Here is an 18,015-nt window from a genome sequence, read left to right on the forward strand (position 1 = left end):
GCATGTAACGGCGCATGGAGGGCTCGCAAATCGTGAAGTCACCAAATCAGTCACTTTCCAACATTATCAAAAAACGAAACAGACACACATTCTGAACACAACATTAGTAAAAGGATTTCCACATGATTACTATGAAATATTAAGAAGTATCAACGAATTTAAATATTGTAATGGTTATTCGTAAAATTATAACTGACAAAGAAACGCGACCTTACATGAAGGCGCACGGAAGAAGAAAGGTGATACGGAGGAACCTTCAGGTGCCTCAATTAATTTTTAAGCTGAAGAACTAAATTATATCTAAGGTCCCCCCAGGGGGCTGACGGCTTTTTCGTGAGTTCGTGCTTAGCGCAGACGGGGCCCCGAGCTATTGCTGCCTTTCTTCCTCCCAGGGCTGCATTCATTTTCCGTTGTCACCACCCCAGCCTGTCCTCTCTCCTTCTCCCCTAACTCATGCTTCTCTTTCGGTGTCCTTGCTTACGATGACCCAACTGGTTTCTGCTATCACTTAGGGTTTTGTTCCTGTTTTACTCTTATTTTTCACCTTTCTTTTTCAAAGGTTGTGGTCCCCCCTTTGGGGTTTGACCTGCCCTTCTAAATTTTGTCTCGACAGTTTGAGCCTTACTTAACGTCTTCCACATGTAACTTCCCTGCCTTTCCCATCTTTTCTTTGATGCTGTTGTTCTTTGACATTAGTCAGTACAGTAGTCAGCCCGTGTGGTGGGGTTGTTACGTACTCTTCTGATTGATTCCGCTGACAACACGGCTGGCACACTTCTGATACCTTCATCGTTAAATGCAGAAACACACGGCGTTAGCTACTGTGCCAAGCAACACTTTCAGTGGCTGGTAGTGCCCCACGAAGGAAGCTCCTGATCAGAGTGGGATGGATACTTTGCATGTGAGACGTATTAAGCTTCACAAAACTGGATGTTCTTCTACGGCCGTCTCTTTAGTTTGGAATGGATCCTTTAGTGGTACTTCTTATGACGCCGCAGCCTTCCCTTTCCTGGCTACCCTTTGGGAGGAGGGCCAGTTTCGCCAGCGTGGTATGAAATCCTTTACCCGTAACTAGTCAGCACTAGGACTGACAGGGAGACGCTCATTGCCACCAAGCCATTATTTTTCGTAGGCACTGATGCAAACAAGTTTGGCGAAGTAGTCTCTGAGTATGATGCCGCTCGGTTCACTGTTGACCGAAACTTCTGATGCTGCCCAGTCTGCAGCCCCTCATTCCTGGAAGCACTTGGGTGACATCATTGTGTCCATAACTCCTAACCATTTAATAATTGGCAACCAATGCTGTACAATCACAATAAAGTCATTAGAAACTCAATTGACTCTTCTATTAGAACGTTACGCATTTCGGGATTACACCCATCTTGAGACGTCTGTTATAAAAAAGTACAAAACATAAGTGAACAGGACATTCAACCGTCTCAACGTTACAGAAAAAGAGATCGGGTCATATGAGTTACATACCACAAACGTCAACTCCTTCCTAACCAACCAGGCGTACAGCCTTGACAACCGAAAGAAAGTGTCCAATAACATATGACTAAACTGCGACACAAGCAGTCTTGAAGCAGACCGTATACTGACGCTAAACAAGTCAAATAGCGAAGTGCCCTCGGTAGGGGGCGCTGCATGGTCATGTGCTCCATGCGTTCACATGTAATAATAATATACGCAGCATGTAACATCTAAGAGGGTGTAATTACGACTAGCAACCGGAGTGGTACTTCTGTACACGTTAACAGTAAAGAATGAAAAAAAATTTTTTTTTTAGCTCCAAACTTTTTACATTGCCATACTACACCTGTAGCCAATAGTGGCACTAAGCGGAACTCAAATCATATGTCAATATAAAAAAAATTAAATAATAGGGAGTTTCTTCTTGAATAAACCTTTCAACCTCCCAAATCTCTAAAAGAATACCACCAAATTAAATATAGCAAACAGTATCCATCATAAACTAAAACCCTGTAATCAGCTAGCGTACGCAAATGCCTTCAGCGTCATCTGTTAAAGCCAACGGCAACCACGTCGGCGGCAGCCATCCGCCTATCAAATTACAGCCAAGAGATATTCATGAGTCATGATTGCCCAAATAGAAGCCTTCAAACAACAACTTACACCGCTCTACCATATGGAAAAAAGTTTATTGGTGAGAGGAAGATCATTTTCATAAAATCCCAAAACAAACACATGCGTTATACCTCATACATTCCTTATATAAACTAGTGGAACAACAATTACCCCCGTCCTTCCTATGATATCCGGATACTGGAGAGCTTTAGATTTTTAAAAAACAAAAAACAAAAAAATTAAGTGTTAAAATATTCAACTCTAAAAATCAATAAAATAAAGCATTGTGTCACTAAAGACCACCCAAAGGGTACGGTGGTGAACAAATGTGTATATGCCAACCTATCTACCCATCTAACTTTCCCCATATGATGTTAAACTAGCCAACAACTCAGCAAAGAAAAAAAAAAAAAAACAACATAATCTTACATGCACAGGACACCACCAGCTCCTTTAAAACACACTATCATAACTTTTTATGAGGGGCCAGCAGACTCCAAACTCAAAATAGTCACACTTCCCACCACACATGAAATATCTTTAGTGTTTGCGTTTTGGGCACATATTCCCACTGAAAAGTTTACCCACTATGTGGTGAATATGGATGCTCACTCCATGAGCAGAACTCCTATGTTCCACAACCTATAAATGTCACAAACTTCACTCTCAACACTCACTGGATTGTTCACTTTATAATAAGATAAAAAATATGCAAGAGTAGAGGTCGCTTGATCATTTATCCTATACCCATCAGAAATATGACTGTCTTCACCTGATGCCTATGATATCTAGCTCCCCTGCAGGTCTGGGGGTTAGAATAGGCCCAAGGTATTTCTGCCTGTTGTAAGAGGCGACTTATGTGTTGGTCCCCTCCACGGTTTGATCTCCATTCTTCTAAATTTTCTTGAAGAGCTAGCCAATTGGGGAAGGACGCCTTACATGATGCATCATGTCCATCGTGCACTGAGATCTTTAGCCCAGCTTATCGTCGTCGCCTTGCAGGCCCGCCCATTCTCTATTTCTTGGGCGAGGGCACCTTACTGGGTGCGTTCTCCACTATGCAGTGTCGCTTTCTGTGTCGATTACCATTGACTTCTTAATACCTGATATCCAGCAAGGTAGCCACTCAATTGTGGTGGGTCCACCATGTACCCTGTTGGTTGTAGCCCCTGACCACACAAGCATCGCTCTGCTGATGCCTGAGCCGTTAACTTCCCACATAAGCCAAGCGGTAGATGCCACTCCCCCTGGGGTATCAAGACTCCCAGCAATGGCCATCCTGCTGGGTGGCCGTGCTGCGGCTGGGTGGCGCCGATTGGGAGGGCGCCTGGTCGGAGTGTGTGGCATAAGGGTGGATGACATGTGATGAAGAGTAATCCATCTTTTGCTGGTCGTGAAACACCATAAGTCTCTAAGCATTCACGAGTTCAATTCAACGCAGAAAAGTACAACCCCACATCGTTCCCCTCCCTGGCCACACCATGGGAGGAACTTCAGGCTAAGGGTGGCAGTGGATCTTATTCGCCCCAGTACCTTGTATGCTTGAGAGCTGATGAGGAAACTTTCATGACGACGAAGCCTCAGTTTTTTGTTGAACATTTAGAGGACAAGTATTGGGAGGTGGAGGGCTTGTCCTAAATGAGATCCCAGTCGCTCTCGATCAAAACAGCATCCTCTGCCCAGTCATGATACTTACTCACTTGTGACCAGCTGGGGGATGTTTCTTTAACCATCACACCCTTTAAGCACTTACATATGGTCCAGAGTTTCATATTTCATAGGGACCTTCATTTGCAGTCTGATGATGAGCTGTGCGCCAATTTAGAGCAGCGAGGTGTTTCTTCTGGCGTGTCCACCAGGGTCTAAGGGATAATCATGTTGCTACTGGTACCTTAATCTTGGCCTTTGAGGGTGATACATTGCCAGAGAAGGTCAAGGTGATGTCCTACCACTGTGATGTAAGGCCCTATATCCATCCTCTGATGCGGTGCTATAAGTACTGGAAGTTCAGCCGTATGTCTTCCTGCTGTACATATCTCATGTTGAGACTGCAGTCGCCCATTACATCCCAGTACTCCATGTGCCCCGCCTATTATCTGTGTGTACTATGGAGAGCGCCTTTCTCACCAGACTGCAGAATTCTTCAGAAAGAAAGGAAAAATCATGTAGTAAAAGACCCTGGACCCACTACCTAGCTAAAATTAAGCGAAAATTTGAACGCCTGCATCCTATGTGTATGACATCGTCTTATGCCGCCGCTACAATAGTTTTGGCACCATCAGCTCCGCCAACCCAAGTCACCTCCCACAAATGGAAGACTACACCTGCCCCCTTGATGGTCTGGTCATTTCCCTCCCTGTTGCTCCTGCACCACCTGCTTCAGGAGCGACACCCCCCCCCCCCCAACCATTGGGGACGTCAATCCCCACTTCTAAGCCGGAGAGGTGTAAGTCTCCTACAGATTCTCTCGCTAGGGAGGCGTACCTGTGGTCATTCCCTTCCTATGTTTCTGCAAGTGGGAGAAACACACTCACCAGTGGCTGAAGAGCCCAAAAGCAGTTGGTTGTAGGGTTTCATGCTCATGCTCTGTCCCAGAGACTGAGCAAGTAAAGTCCTCTGAGCCAGGTAAACCCAAGGAGCAGCGAGAGAAATCCAAAAGGAAAACCTCTAAGACAAAGGAAACTGCGGTGTCACCCACACCACTGCTCCCTACAAGCTCTGCGTCTGAGGATGGAGTGGCATCTACTGTGGACCTAGATCTCACCAGACCCTCATACGCAATGGGTATAGACTGGTCAGGCAATACGCCAGTGGCAGCAGGTGGCCCTGAGGCGTAACCTGCCTCATTGAATGTTCCATGCCTTCCGAGTCTCACGATATCATCCTCCAGTGGAATTGCGGCGTTTTATTTCCACTGTCTGGCTGAGCTACGACAGCTATTAAGCTTTACACCTGCTATCTGCATTGCCCTCCAGGAAACCTGGTTCCTGTCAATGCAAATCCTTGCCCTCCATGGCTATAAGGGATATTACAGAAACTGTAGCGACTATAATCGAATGTCAGGTGGAGTTTGCGTTTATGTCCTAAACTCATTCTGTTGTGAACTTTGCCCCTTCAAACCCCTCTTGAAGCTGTGGCTGTCAGTATAGGGACGACATAGGAAATAACTGTTCGCACAGTATATGTTTCTGAATATATAAGCTACACTGATTGATCAATTCCCTAATCCTTTCCCACTTTTGGGAGATTTTCATGCCCATAACCCCATGCTTACTGGCCGAGGCAGAGATGTCGAAACTTTGCCGTCTCAGTTGAACCTCTGTCTCTTAATCACTGGGGCCGCCACACATTTCAGTGTTGCTCATGGTAGTTACTCGGCCATTGATTTATCAATTTGCAGTCCAGTTCTTCTCCCATCTATCCACTGCAGAGCACATGATGATCTGTGTGGTAGTGACCAATTCCCCACCATCCTGCCACTGCCCCAGCGTCAGGTCCATGGAAGCCTGCCCAGATGGGTTCTAAACAAAGCGGACTGGGAAACATTCACCTTTGATGTCACATTGAATCTCCCCCACACAGTAATATCACTGTGATGGTTGAGCAGGTGAGTACAATAATTGTTTCTGCGGCAGAAAACGCGATCCCTCGCTCTATAGGATGCCTGAGCCTTAAGGCAGTCCCTTGGTGGTCTCCAGAAGTCGCTGAGGCAATTAAGTAACGTCGGCGACATAAGCGGCACACCCTTCCTTGGAGCACCTCAAAGCCTTTAAACGGCTCCATGCCCGCGTTCGCTAGCTTATAAAACGACAGAAGCAGAAGTTCTGGGAGAGACACATCTCAACAATTGTGTGCCGAACGTCACCTTCCCAAGTCTGGGCAAAGATCAAACTTGTTTTCGGGTACCAGGCCCCAACAGGTGTCTCCAGTGTTACCGTAAATCGTCTGTTATCTACCGACGCAAATGCGATTGCCGAGCACTTTGCTGAGCATTTCTCTCGAGCCTCTATTTCGCAGAATTACCGCCCAGCCTTTTGCGCGCTCAAAGAGCGGCTGGAAGGGAACGTCCTCTCATTCACTACACGCCACAGTGAATCTTATAACGCCCCATTTACAGAGTGGGAGCTCCTCAGTGCCATTGCACATTATCCACACAGTGCCTTTGTGGACCCTCCTGATTTTTAATCGCCAGTTCCTGTCTCACTGGACATTCTGTGTTTGAGTTCATACCATTCACAGCTCCATGGACCCATCAAAATGGCATTCCACAGGGTTCCACATTACGTGTCCTTTTCTTATCCCCATTAATGGACTTGTAGCCTGTGTCAGACCATTGGCTCCCCTGCTCTCTATGTGGTGATTTCAGTATCTGGACCAGTCTTCACTTGGTGACACTTCAGGCTGGGAGCTCCAGGGTGCTGTGCTCTCTGGCATGCTTTCAGGAGGGTCTTAACTCGAAGATGGTGCATTTCTGTCACCATACTATAGACCATCCTCATCTGAAGGTCTACCTACATGCCCAATGACTGATCATTAACTCCCAGTTCCATTTCTTCGATCCTATTTTTGACAACTAATGTAGATGCCCCTTACCTGCCATCCAAAGAATGGCTATTCTGTAAATTCAATGTCCATCGATTGCTTGCTGATTCCTATTGGGCACAGATCGTTCGACCCTTCTCCACTTTTATCAAGCCTTAGTTTTGTGTCCTGCCTGGATTATGGTTGTCAACTTTGTGGCTCAGCTGCGCCTTTTCTAAAGCTTCTCTTGGTCCCAGTTCATCATTCTGTTGTTCTGTCAACAGTCTTCTTATTCATGCCCTCTTCACTTTGACAGTCCCTGTTCTTGGTATCTTATACTGTTGGTATCCACTCTTTCCCTGCCCACACCTCCTACTTGTGGTTTACCATTTTGCCTCTGCCTTTCACCATGTTTTCTCTCTTGGCTTTGTTCCCCAATATACCTACCAATTTCCCGCCCCCCCCCCTCCCACCAGTTAGGACGTTCGGATTGGATTTGAATATGTGAATTGTCTTTTACCCAAGTGACGCGAAATTTAAAAATCAAGCGGGACGTAACTTCAAGTCTTTAGTTGGCATGGGACACCATCTCTTCTCTTGTGTGGGGCGTTTCCTGAGAAACTGATGGCCATTAACTGGGTCTCCGCCACCAAAGTAATGTTAGATATGGACTCGATGAGTGTTTTTCCTGCCACCCCCTGAATCTCTGTCATTCGTTATCTTCTCGCCAAACTGACCATTTTGCTTTATCAGTTGATATACTTTGATATGGGTAATGAGCTTACCTTTCTGTGGCAAGTGGGAACAGCCATCTACCTGTCATTCTCCACAACCCCTCTGGGGTGGATTTACCAATTGATGTCACATTCCTTTTTGTTCAGTTGTGGGGCAACTCTTGGGGTAGGGGGCACACTCCATGTCTAACAAAATTCGTTTGATTAAGGGGATCATGCCATGTAGCACTCATCCTTCTGCCTTTCATGAAGGATACCTACCATCCTCTGTCATCATCATAATGGCCATACCAGGTTGACCCATGTCTTTTACTCCATAATAAACTGCCCCCCCTCCCCCCCCCCCCGTTTTGTAGTTGTGCGGGCCCACCATAGTGATCCATATTTTCCTGATTTTCCTGGAACCTCCCTCCCATGTTCCCCCATGTTTGGTCTTTGATGCTAAATACACCCTTCCACTTCCCTTCTCTCCTTCTCACAGATGTTACTGGACGGCCCTTGCATGGTTACGTCCATTCTCGGTTGTGTTCATGGAGGTACCTTATTTTCCTTCTGTAATTGGAGTCACTCAGTATTGGGATTGGTTTGGGATGTTTTTGAACTTGCCTTCATGTGCCACCCAGGTTTGTCCCTCATATTTCCCTAATTTGTCTGGTCTTTGGTGCAGTTCTGTTTTCCAGTACGGGGACCCAGTCACAGGTGGTTCCTCTTGGGGGGGGGAGGGAGGGGGGCTATCTGCTCTCGCCTCTACACTTCTCCCCTCCTGTTACACTTCCCGCCGTTCCGACGTTCCTTCTGCATCTGTATGGGCCTGTATAGCTTTCCAGCCGCGCGGGATTAGCCGAGCGGTCAGAGGCGCTGCAGTCATGGAATGTGCGGCTGGTCCCGGCGGAGATTCGAGTCCTCCCTCAGGCATGGGTGTGTGTGTTTGTCCATTGGATAATTTAGGTTAAGTAGTGTGTAAGCTTAGGGACTGATGACCTAGCAGTTAAATCCCTTAATATCTCACACACATCGGCATGTATAGCTTGCTACGGTCGCAGTTTCGAATCCTGCCTCGGGCATGGGTGTGTGTGTGATGTCCTTAGGTTAGTTAGGTTTAAGTAGTTCTAAGTTCTAGGGGACTTATGACCTAAGATGTTGAGTCCCATTGTGCTCAGAGCCATTTGAACCATATATAGCTTTCCACCGATGTTGTTGTTGTTGTTCCCTTACTTTCCACCACCTTGGATTGTGGAACTCATTACCTCACTGTTTTGTCCCATCTTCCCCCTCTCCCCAAATTAGCCAACCAACATACAAGGTTTTTTATCACAATAACAGAGATTCAGGGTATAATTGGATCTTTGAGGGATTTGTAACATATTAGTGTATTACACACCTTCGACGCCTTTCAGCACATTGATGGCAATGGGGTCATAGGTCACTGATCTAGTGGTACTGCTTCAATCGTGGAAAACCCACTACTACAGAATCGTATTTTTCGACAAGTTGCAGATGTCCGCGACGCATGCAAGGAACAGCTTGCATCAGAAGAGGGAAAGACTGTGAGATGGCTGTTCTTAAAAATGAAATGGTGACGAGGGTGAGGGATGTCACAACCCAAATGCACTTCCAACCTTACACCATCCATTTCCAGTCTGCTAGAATAGTTGAGGAGCTATTTGTGTGTGAATATTTCAAAGCTCAGTACACTATTTCTTCGCGACAAGCTTTTTGTCTGTTTGAGTTTCACGAAAGAGTACTGATTTTGTGAAAGGGTGACGGATTTAGTTCAGGAAATCAGATGCAGCTTGTACTTCGATACGTTTACGAGGTACCAAAAGGACATTCTTTTCTAACAACGTATCGTTTCCCACTATTTAACATCACCGAGCTCTTGTGGATTTGTATTACTTTTTGGTCAATGTCTGTGTACTTTTGTATGTGCATATTTAATTTTAAAAAAGAACAAAATATGCTGTCTTCTTTCCATTCAAATAGAAAGCTTATGTCCCTGTAGCCAAGCATTATTTTTGGTTAATGGGACACACAAGTACGTTGTGGGCTTATAAGTAACGCGTGACATTTGTATTGCTGCATGTACCTGATGCCACCAAAACTGCGCAGGACACTGGAGTTCTATGTCAGTACTTCTGTATGAGCTTTGTTTCTTCGCTTTTCTGGAGACTATAGATAATGTTGTTTTACTAACATCGTTAAAATCTTCCAGTTAGTGTGTGACGCCACAGTCGGGTCCCTGAATAATTTCTTCAAAATAATAAAAAGGAGAAATAATGCATTTACATTTATATTCACGTTTCAGTTTTTATTTTAATGGGTTCACTTTCTGATATTTCTGTCTTTCTCGGTGGGCTGAACTAAGAAAAAGCTCTTGGGTTTTCAACTGCTTGAGTTCATTGAGTTCTTCTGGGGAAGATATAAGAGAGACACTGAAACATAGTACATTTCCACCAACTCACTCCGATGGAAATGCGACAGCTTTGTATTAGATATCACAACTATCTTCGGTCCTTTAAATAAAAATAGCGTGAAACCACGAACAACCACCATGTAACAGAAGCGCTGAATGAAATGGTGGTCTGTACACCGCATTACTGCTCAGTCTAAGTAAAAGAGACTATCCCTATGCATACACAAATTTTGTGACAGAGATGTACTTTAATGGTTTCAGGCATCGTATGCATTATTATAGGAAAGACATCTTGAAACAACAGCCTAAGTAGTTGTAATTCCTATTAATTCCTGTTTAAAACGTGTTTGACTTATTTTAGGTAAAGATGAGCATAATTCTTTCTTCGATTCCGTAACCAAGTGGGTAGAGCTACTGAGATTTATAAGCTACTGAGATTTAGAAGGGGAAAACATTGGGTATATTTGAGAGGGAACTGGTGCTGTTTCTCAAGGTAGCATAATAGATGTAGCGACAGAACACAGACCTGACAGTCTTCAGCACATGCAGTCAGAATTTGTACAGAGTCTTTCACCTCGTGCACTTTAGTGCGATACACTTATGTCTTTGACTCTGTATCGATGCATATCAGTGAAATTCATTTATTACGAAATTATACGAAGAATTGAAACAGCAATCGAAATTCCTGCGTTCGTCCAAGTATTAACATCTGGAAAGGTGAAAACTTCATCTAAAAATGTCAGGAAGTGTGTCAAAAGACATCCGCGCCAGCGATATAGAGGATTCTAAATTATCGTGGTTCGTTGAAAGAAATGAAAGTGCTTTTTTATTATTATTTTAGACGCTAGTAAACATGTATGATTTATCAAATAATTTCAAAAAAATAAATTCCATGTACAAATGCATGGTTTCACGACCATAGATACTGATGAAATTCTCTCCACTTTTCCTGCCATCTCAAGTAGTGAACATCGAGAAAATTTTATCAAACAAATGCCGTTACTGATTTAGCGACACATTTGTTACATATATTACCACTTGAAACTATTCTCGAACTCTTGTGTATTACAATGTGATAAGTACGTTAATTATGGTCCCATTCAAGCCCTTTGAAATTCGTACAGTGTCTCCATTACTATGCACATTTCTTCTCACATATGCGTACATCTATCGTCGATGTAGTCCGGATTAGAACTGCAAACTCCCCTTATTCTTCTATGGGTTTTAGAATGTGCACCAGTCTATTTTAGTGCATTGGCTCAGAGATTAATTCCGTTCTTACATGGATATTTGTAACGTGGTGTGTCGGATGGTTACACAAATTTGTCATTATAAAGCTAGAGAAGTTCATAAGAACCTTTGTCATGTGCAATCACTGTGAATTGCAGTACAACCACTAGCGCGTCTTGGAACAGAATCAAAGCCGTACTATCCTACTGCATTGCTTGCCAAGCAGCTTCGACCCAATACATAGTTAATAGGTATTGACCTATAGAGGATGTTGGTTTGTCAGTTGCCGAGCGACCATTACCTTCCATTATTCATTCGGCGACATGTCGCGTGGGCGAAAAAGTCCGGCAGGAAGAAATAATTTCTGATTTAGACATGAAATTGATGCTGCACTGAGATGAGAGATAGCTTCGATTTCTAATTTTCCCTGAGACAGAAACAATGTAAAGATGTTCAGATGGCGCGTTATAATCAATGGTATTCAGACTTGTGCCACTAGGAAAACTACACGTCGTGTATACAAGAAACACATGGTTAGTAAGCTGTTGTCCACTCAGTATTCATTCTCGGCAGTTGAATAATGTAGACCAATTTAATTTTAAATTAGAGTACAACGGCTCACCAGAACCATCAGATGCAACACCTCACAAACACATAGAACCCACTGCTCTAACATCAGGCAAGGACCTTATCGCATATCACTGTGTAGAAGAAATAGTTCAAGAAAAAATGTCTGCGTAAAATGTGGAAAACAGAAACTATTGCGCCAAATAGCCTACCCGTTAAAGCAAACGACTTATAGGCCTCCCTTTAAGTCTCCTTTTATCAGAACTAACAGGTAATCAGAAAAGAAATTGTGTCCAACACGTTATTCATTGTAGCCTTACCGTCGAAAGATTAAAGGAGGAGCTCAGATAGCATGGGTCCTACGTACCAAGGCACGATGTAATGGATTCTTTCGGCACGGACGCATAAATCTAAAATTCTATAAACATCTGGCGATAGCGTGCCGTCGCACGTACTCCTAAACAGCCCATCAACACGTTCACAAATTGTCATTGTTGTCAGGTAAGAGAGCATTGATGTCTTCCACATACTAAATTAGCTGAGTGTAATCTAATTCCATTTACTCTAGGACTTGTTCCTGGAAATACGCCATAAAAAGTTTACCGACAAGAGCAGATAACTTGCTGCTCCAGAACGCATCATTAGTTTGTTCAAAGAACTGCAGTAAGACTTACGTATCTTATATGGAGGTTAACTCCGATGACATCCAGGAATAACGTTTCGCTTTCAGAGGCTGAAGAGGGAAAATAGTAAGGGGAGACACAGACTAGAATACGCAAAACTGATGCATAACTTTGTGGCGTTACCAATTACTCTGAGAGTTCGAACTATTGGAATGATAGCTTGGAAATGAAAGTGTCCAGTTATCAGAATTTCGTTAGCCAAAGTTTATAACAGCTCTTAATAGTTAAGCAGACCTGTTCCTTATTATTCCAACTTGACGTTGCACAAAATCAGTTAAGCAATTGTTGTTTTTTTTCTTTAACTTCGTAGTACAATCGATAAATGTCAGTCCAGAGCTATGGGGTTGACTTCCGCTCGGTCTCAGGATATTTGTCTTTAGTGCCTGGCAACGATTTGTTGAAGTGAAAATTGTCAAAGTGCGCAAGCAAAATGTTAGTCTAAACATTTAGGTTCGCCTGTAACTAGTTGGGTAAGGTAGTTCAAAAGCCAAAGTAAGGCCAGGGCATACGACCTTCAATGGGATATTGCCTAATATAGCACTATAACTTTCAAGTGAATCTCAATTACAGGATAGTGTTACTTATTAACTAAAAGTTAATATCAAATTTCGTCATGATTTCACTATCTTGAAACTTACTGGCAGATTAAAACTGTGTGCCGGACCGAGACTCGAGCTCGGGACCTTGGCCTTTCGCGGGCAAGTGCTGTACCAACTGAGCTACCCAAGCACGACTCACACCCCGTCCTCACAGTTTTACAGGTAGGCAGAAGTAAAACTGTGATGACGGGGCGTGAGTCGTGCTTGGGTAGCTCAGTTGGTAGAGCACTTGCCCGCGAAAGGCAAGGGTGCCGAGTTCGAGTCTCAGTCCGGCACACAGTTTTAATCTGCCAGGAAGTTTCATATCAGCGCACACTCCGCTGCAGAGTGAAAATCTCATTCTGCATTTCACTGTCTTGTATCACAAAGCGATATTGTTTTATTTTGTGTCTTTATTTGGTACTCATTTTATTAAGAATAATGTACGTATTGGCTTTGGAAGAATGTTTCGCGTTTTCTCACACTGCAAAGGTGCACAGCCAGTATAGTCTGAGGCTCCTGTTCTCGGCAGGAAGGAGTCAGTTAATCCCGTTAGGACAGGCGAAATTCCCCAGGAAGACGTACTTTTCGCGAATGTGAGGCTGTGGTCTGTTCAAGGCTTTTGTGAGCGGAGCCGGCACCTAACCTAACTGAGGGGAGGTGGAGCTGTGCGACCACGCTGTCCCCAGATAATAACTGAATAACTGACATAGGGAAGCAACGGCGTTGGGATCAAGGACTTATATCAAACTTTGTACACCTTTAGTAGGCCATTATAACAACAAAATGTGCAAGTAGTAAAGTGCACTGCTCTGGCAATTCCGAGAAAATCGCAGGAGAAATTTTTCGCCTGTATTATGTAACTGACGTGTCTGTGCAAAGCTGTGTCTGTAAGAAGACATTGTGGTTATGTGACTTGCGTTCGCGCATATAGGGCTACTGTCGACGAGGAGACTGTTCTAATCCTGCGAACACTTTTTTCTTATTCTACATCTTTTCATCACTAGTCATACTGTTCAATTTATATGACATTTGAGAGTTAATATAATGAAAGAAGCCTATGTGCAGTTTCATGAGGTCGTTGTGAATTTCATATATTATTTGTCTGTTTACTATTTTTAATTAACTTTTCAAGGACGAGAGACAGGCTTGGAAATCCCAAGTCAAACCTTGATAAATAATGATGCGAAAAACGTTATTCAGTAACATAGTAAGTCACAGTTTGCCAGGACACAAGAGTAATGTACAATTACTCATCGGATGTGCTCTCGACATCGCGCGTTGGATGTTGGTATTAGTCATAAAGACATGTAAAACATAAACTGAAACGGAATCTAGTACACCAAGTGAAAGCAGTTTTTCCGCATTTACAGGGAATGTTCATAGTTTCTAAGAAAAAAAAAACACCAATATGACATTTTGAAAAATTTTCTATTTCTTCCAATAGTACAGCCAAAAGAATATGAGCGCCAGTCGAACCGTCGCGTGGTACACGTTCGTTTTAGAAGTTCGAACGCTAGCCACTTGACCACCTTCGATTCTCACGCCTGGAACCTGCTTACAGGTACATAAGCCACATAATAAACGCGTTAAAATTTTCTTGTGATTTTCTCGTAATTGCCATTACAGTGCACCTTACTAATTGCACATTACTCTCTGTTAAAACTTTGCCGTCCGGCGACACCACAGTGGTGTCGTGCGCGAAATAATGATCAACAGCCAGCGACACCAGAGTGGTGTCGTGAGCATAGTGTCGCTCAGTGGCCGGCGACAGCACTTTAGTATCTTTTTCATTCTGTTGGTGTTTTGTTTAGGCAACAATAAGTTACACACGTCCACAAGATTTATGTTTTTATAAAGAATTGTGCACTTTCATCATTACAGACGAAAAAGACGATACGACTATTTACGATGAATGCGCAGATTCCTTTTCTGATGTTCCGGACGACTTGGCCGATTGGGAAGAAGACACTGGATATCAAAATTAATGAAAGTGAAGCAGAATCGCCTGAAGATAGTGAAGTACGTCCAAGAAGAATTCAGCGAACGCTACGGTTGCCAACTGATTCGGATGAATCAGACGAAGAAGACAATGATTTACTGAGGACTAATAATAAATTTGAAGGATCCCCGGGTCCACACATATTTTCCAAAGATACACAGAGCGTCGTGGATATCGTAGGGAACGATCTATTGAACGTATTAACAACGAAACCAACAAGTATTACAGTCAAAATTTCAATAGAAAGAAACGGGATAAAAAATGCCAAATTTGTCGACGTTACGGGACCCGGACGAAGAAAATGGTTTGGGCTTGCTATCCTTATGGGAATCATAAAAAAAGCAAGGATCGATGATTACTGGTCAACGAATTCGTTGACACACCCACACACACACACACCGATATTTCGCAAAACAATGTCCCGCAACCGATTCAGGCAAATATTATAATTTTTACATTTTTCCGACAACAACAATAAACCGGATAGTGCCGGCTTTTCGAAGTGCAATTCGTAATTGATTATTTCTCCAAAAAGGTTAAAGAAACGTTTAATCGAAGGCCAAACATTTCAATTTATGAAGGAATGATATCGTGGCGTGGACAGTTAAAGTTTAAAGTTCCGTCGAAAATTACGAAATTTAGCACACTCATTCGGATGCTGTGTGATTCGAGTACGGTATACATTTCCTCATTCAAGAAATATTATTGCGCTGGACAACCTATATCAAAAACAGTGATGGAACTATTGACACCTTCTTATGGAAAGTGGCGTCACCTCTAGATGGATAATTATTGTAACAGTGTAGAACTTGCCGAGAAGTTACTTGAAAAGAAAATTAAAGTTTGTGGAACGATACGGCAAAATAGAGGATTTCCGGAAAAATTAAAGCGCGTGAGAGTCAATGTGTTTGAAGCTTGTCATCAACGGAAAGGTGACAAGCGGCGGCCAACAAGCCAAGTAATCCGAACTAGCGCTGCCCTCGCCAAGTGAATAAATTTGTGTGAGACGTGCGGATGGCAAAGTGTTAATAGCCTACTAAAGGTGCACAAAGTTTGAAGTAAATCCGTGATCCCAACGTCGTGACCTCCCCTTGTGAGTTTGACATTTTTGCCTTTTCTCTACGAACGTAAAGACGACACACTACGGAGCAGCCCAGACAGCATGAGAAAAACTGTTGCTTTCCCTCCAGAATGTTTGTCATCCAGCGAAACTGATACGCTCAGCGCGAAGTAGCTGGCCAGCCGGGGAGACACTGCTATAGCCTGGTACCAATCTTGTATTTGTTGCTGTTACGCAGATCAAAAATGGGAAGTTTATGCTGCGTTCCTCTATTTTGTCATGGAACAAGCGATATTCTCATCTGCCACATTAGCGCTATCAATAAGCCATCCGCTCTCAATAGTACATTTCAAAAAGATGGGCAGCTGAGGCACACGAACAAAGGTTCTGGGCTATTCTGCTGCCAGCCACTGCGCTGGACATTTGTCATTAGAGCAAATGAATGAGTTTTAATCTCAGTCTTGTATTTTGTTAGTTTTTAAGATCCGATAAATTTTTCTACAACTTCCACGATAAGGCGACCTATTAAACATAATGCAACCTCGTACACAGCCGAAGTGGTTGTAGACCTCCTCGGTAGCTGCGGAGTCGGTGCGGCACTTTGTTAACCGAAGTGGTGTGGGCTCGATTTCCGGCCAGGTCAACGATTTTCTCGACTCAGTGACGGGGTTTCATGTTGCCCTTACATTCGTATCGTCATAACTGACACCAAAGTGGAATCATACGCAATGTCATATTGCCTTTCCACTACCGAGCTGCCTATATGGGCACGCACAATCGCCAAACTCAACAATCATTCTTTTGCAATTCAGTGAAGGTACCGAGCTTTCTACTCAGTCGCTTGTTTGACTATAAATCTTTTTATTGAATTGGCACAGCTGTTTCAGTTTTCTCTAGGATTATAAGTCTGCTGTGTGCTGCTTCATGACTGGTTGGCAAACAACTTTGCAGTATTCAAATATTATAAACAACAACATTGCATACAAACGTCGATCAACAATAAACCTCCAACTGACACTTAATTGTACTAGTCCTGTTTTGAACACTTTAATCCGCTGCAGGAACTTATTTCTAGAGTAGAAGACTCAGAAATTGGATTGAGCTACATTCAGACCCGGTTTTGTTGTTCTGCGATGGACTTTTGTAACGTCCGAATACGGATATGAGGAATGAGTCGTGATTTGACTGAAATCGTTGTCTCGGCCAGACGGTGAAGTACCGCTCAAAACATCGTATACAATAGTAGGCTGAGTGTCCAGCGGTGATCCCGCGCCAAACTTGATCCAATAAAGTTTACGGGGTTATGCTGCGGTGCCCGTAACTCTAGCCACCCTACCCTTCCATTCCTCCCCAACCCCCTTACCCTCAAAACCACCCATCTTCTGCGTGCTGCTGGGACCGGAGGGCTGCACGCGCGTTTTGTTTATCTCCTCTTTTGCCGCTGAATCTGTGGGGGCCGTGTTCCGTACTTTTTAGTGCGGAAGCATAAAATTGTGAAATATAGCCGATAATAAATGGTGAAACAGTAATGGCTGTGTGTGTGTGTGTCTGTCTGTGTGTGTGTGTGTGTGTGTGTGTGTGTGTGTGTGTGTGTGTGCTGGTTCCAGGAAATCGTTTGAAAACAGCCTCACGGATCACAAAAAAGGAAAGAAAAGCAGCAATTGTCTCTGTGTTTTCAGGAAGGTCGTCAACCATCGAACCTGCCCTAGTTAGAGCAGTAACGGTGACGGCGGCGTTGTACATGCCTTGCACTACGATGCTGGGAAGTACTGCAGTCCATAGCAACACAGCCGCTGGTCATGTTTACGAGCCACATAAACAGACGCTAGCATTTATTCCATGCGCCGATAAAGCACAGTCACTAGCTCGCTACAGCAAAGCATAAATCGGGAAAGAAATTACACTGCTTTCGCGCGACAGGCAGTGCTGTGCAAAACATTATTTTTTATGTCTACATCACATATGGTTTTATGAGAAATCAGTCCAGCTGTGAAACTTAACGCACACACATGTATCAGGCTTTCCCGCAAAGTGCACTTTTAAAAAGGGAGGTTAAATAACAAGTCATTTTTTTTAGTGCTACACTTTGAAACAATACGAGGGGAAAACGACTGTCTATACGTCTCAGTACGAACCTAA

The sequence above is a fragment of the Schistocerca nitens genome, chromosome 7 (assembly GCF_023898315.1).
Source record: "Schistocerca nitens isolate TAMUIC-IGC-003100 chromosome 7, iqSchNite1.1, whole genome shotgun sequence".
Classification (NCBI taxonomy): domain Eukaryota; kingdom Metazoa; phylum Arthropoda; class Insecta; order Orthoptera; family Acrididae; genus Schistocerca; species Schistocerca nitens.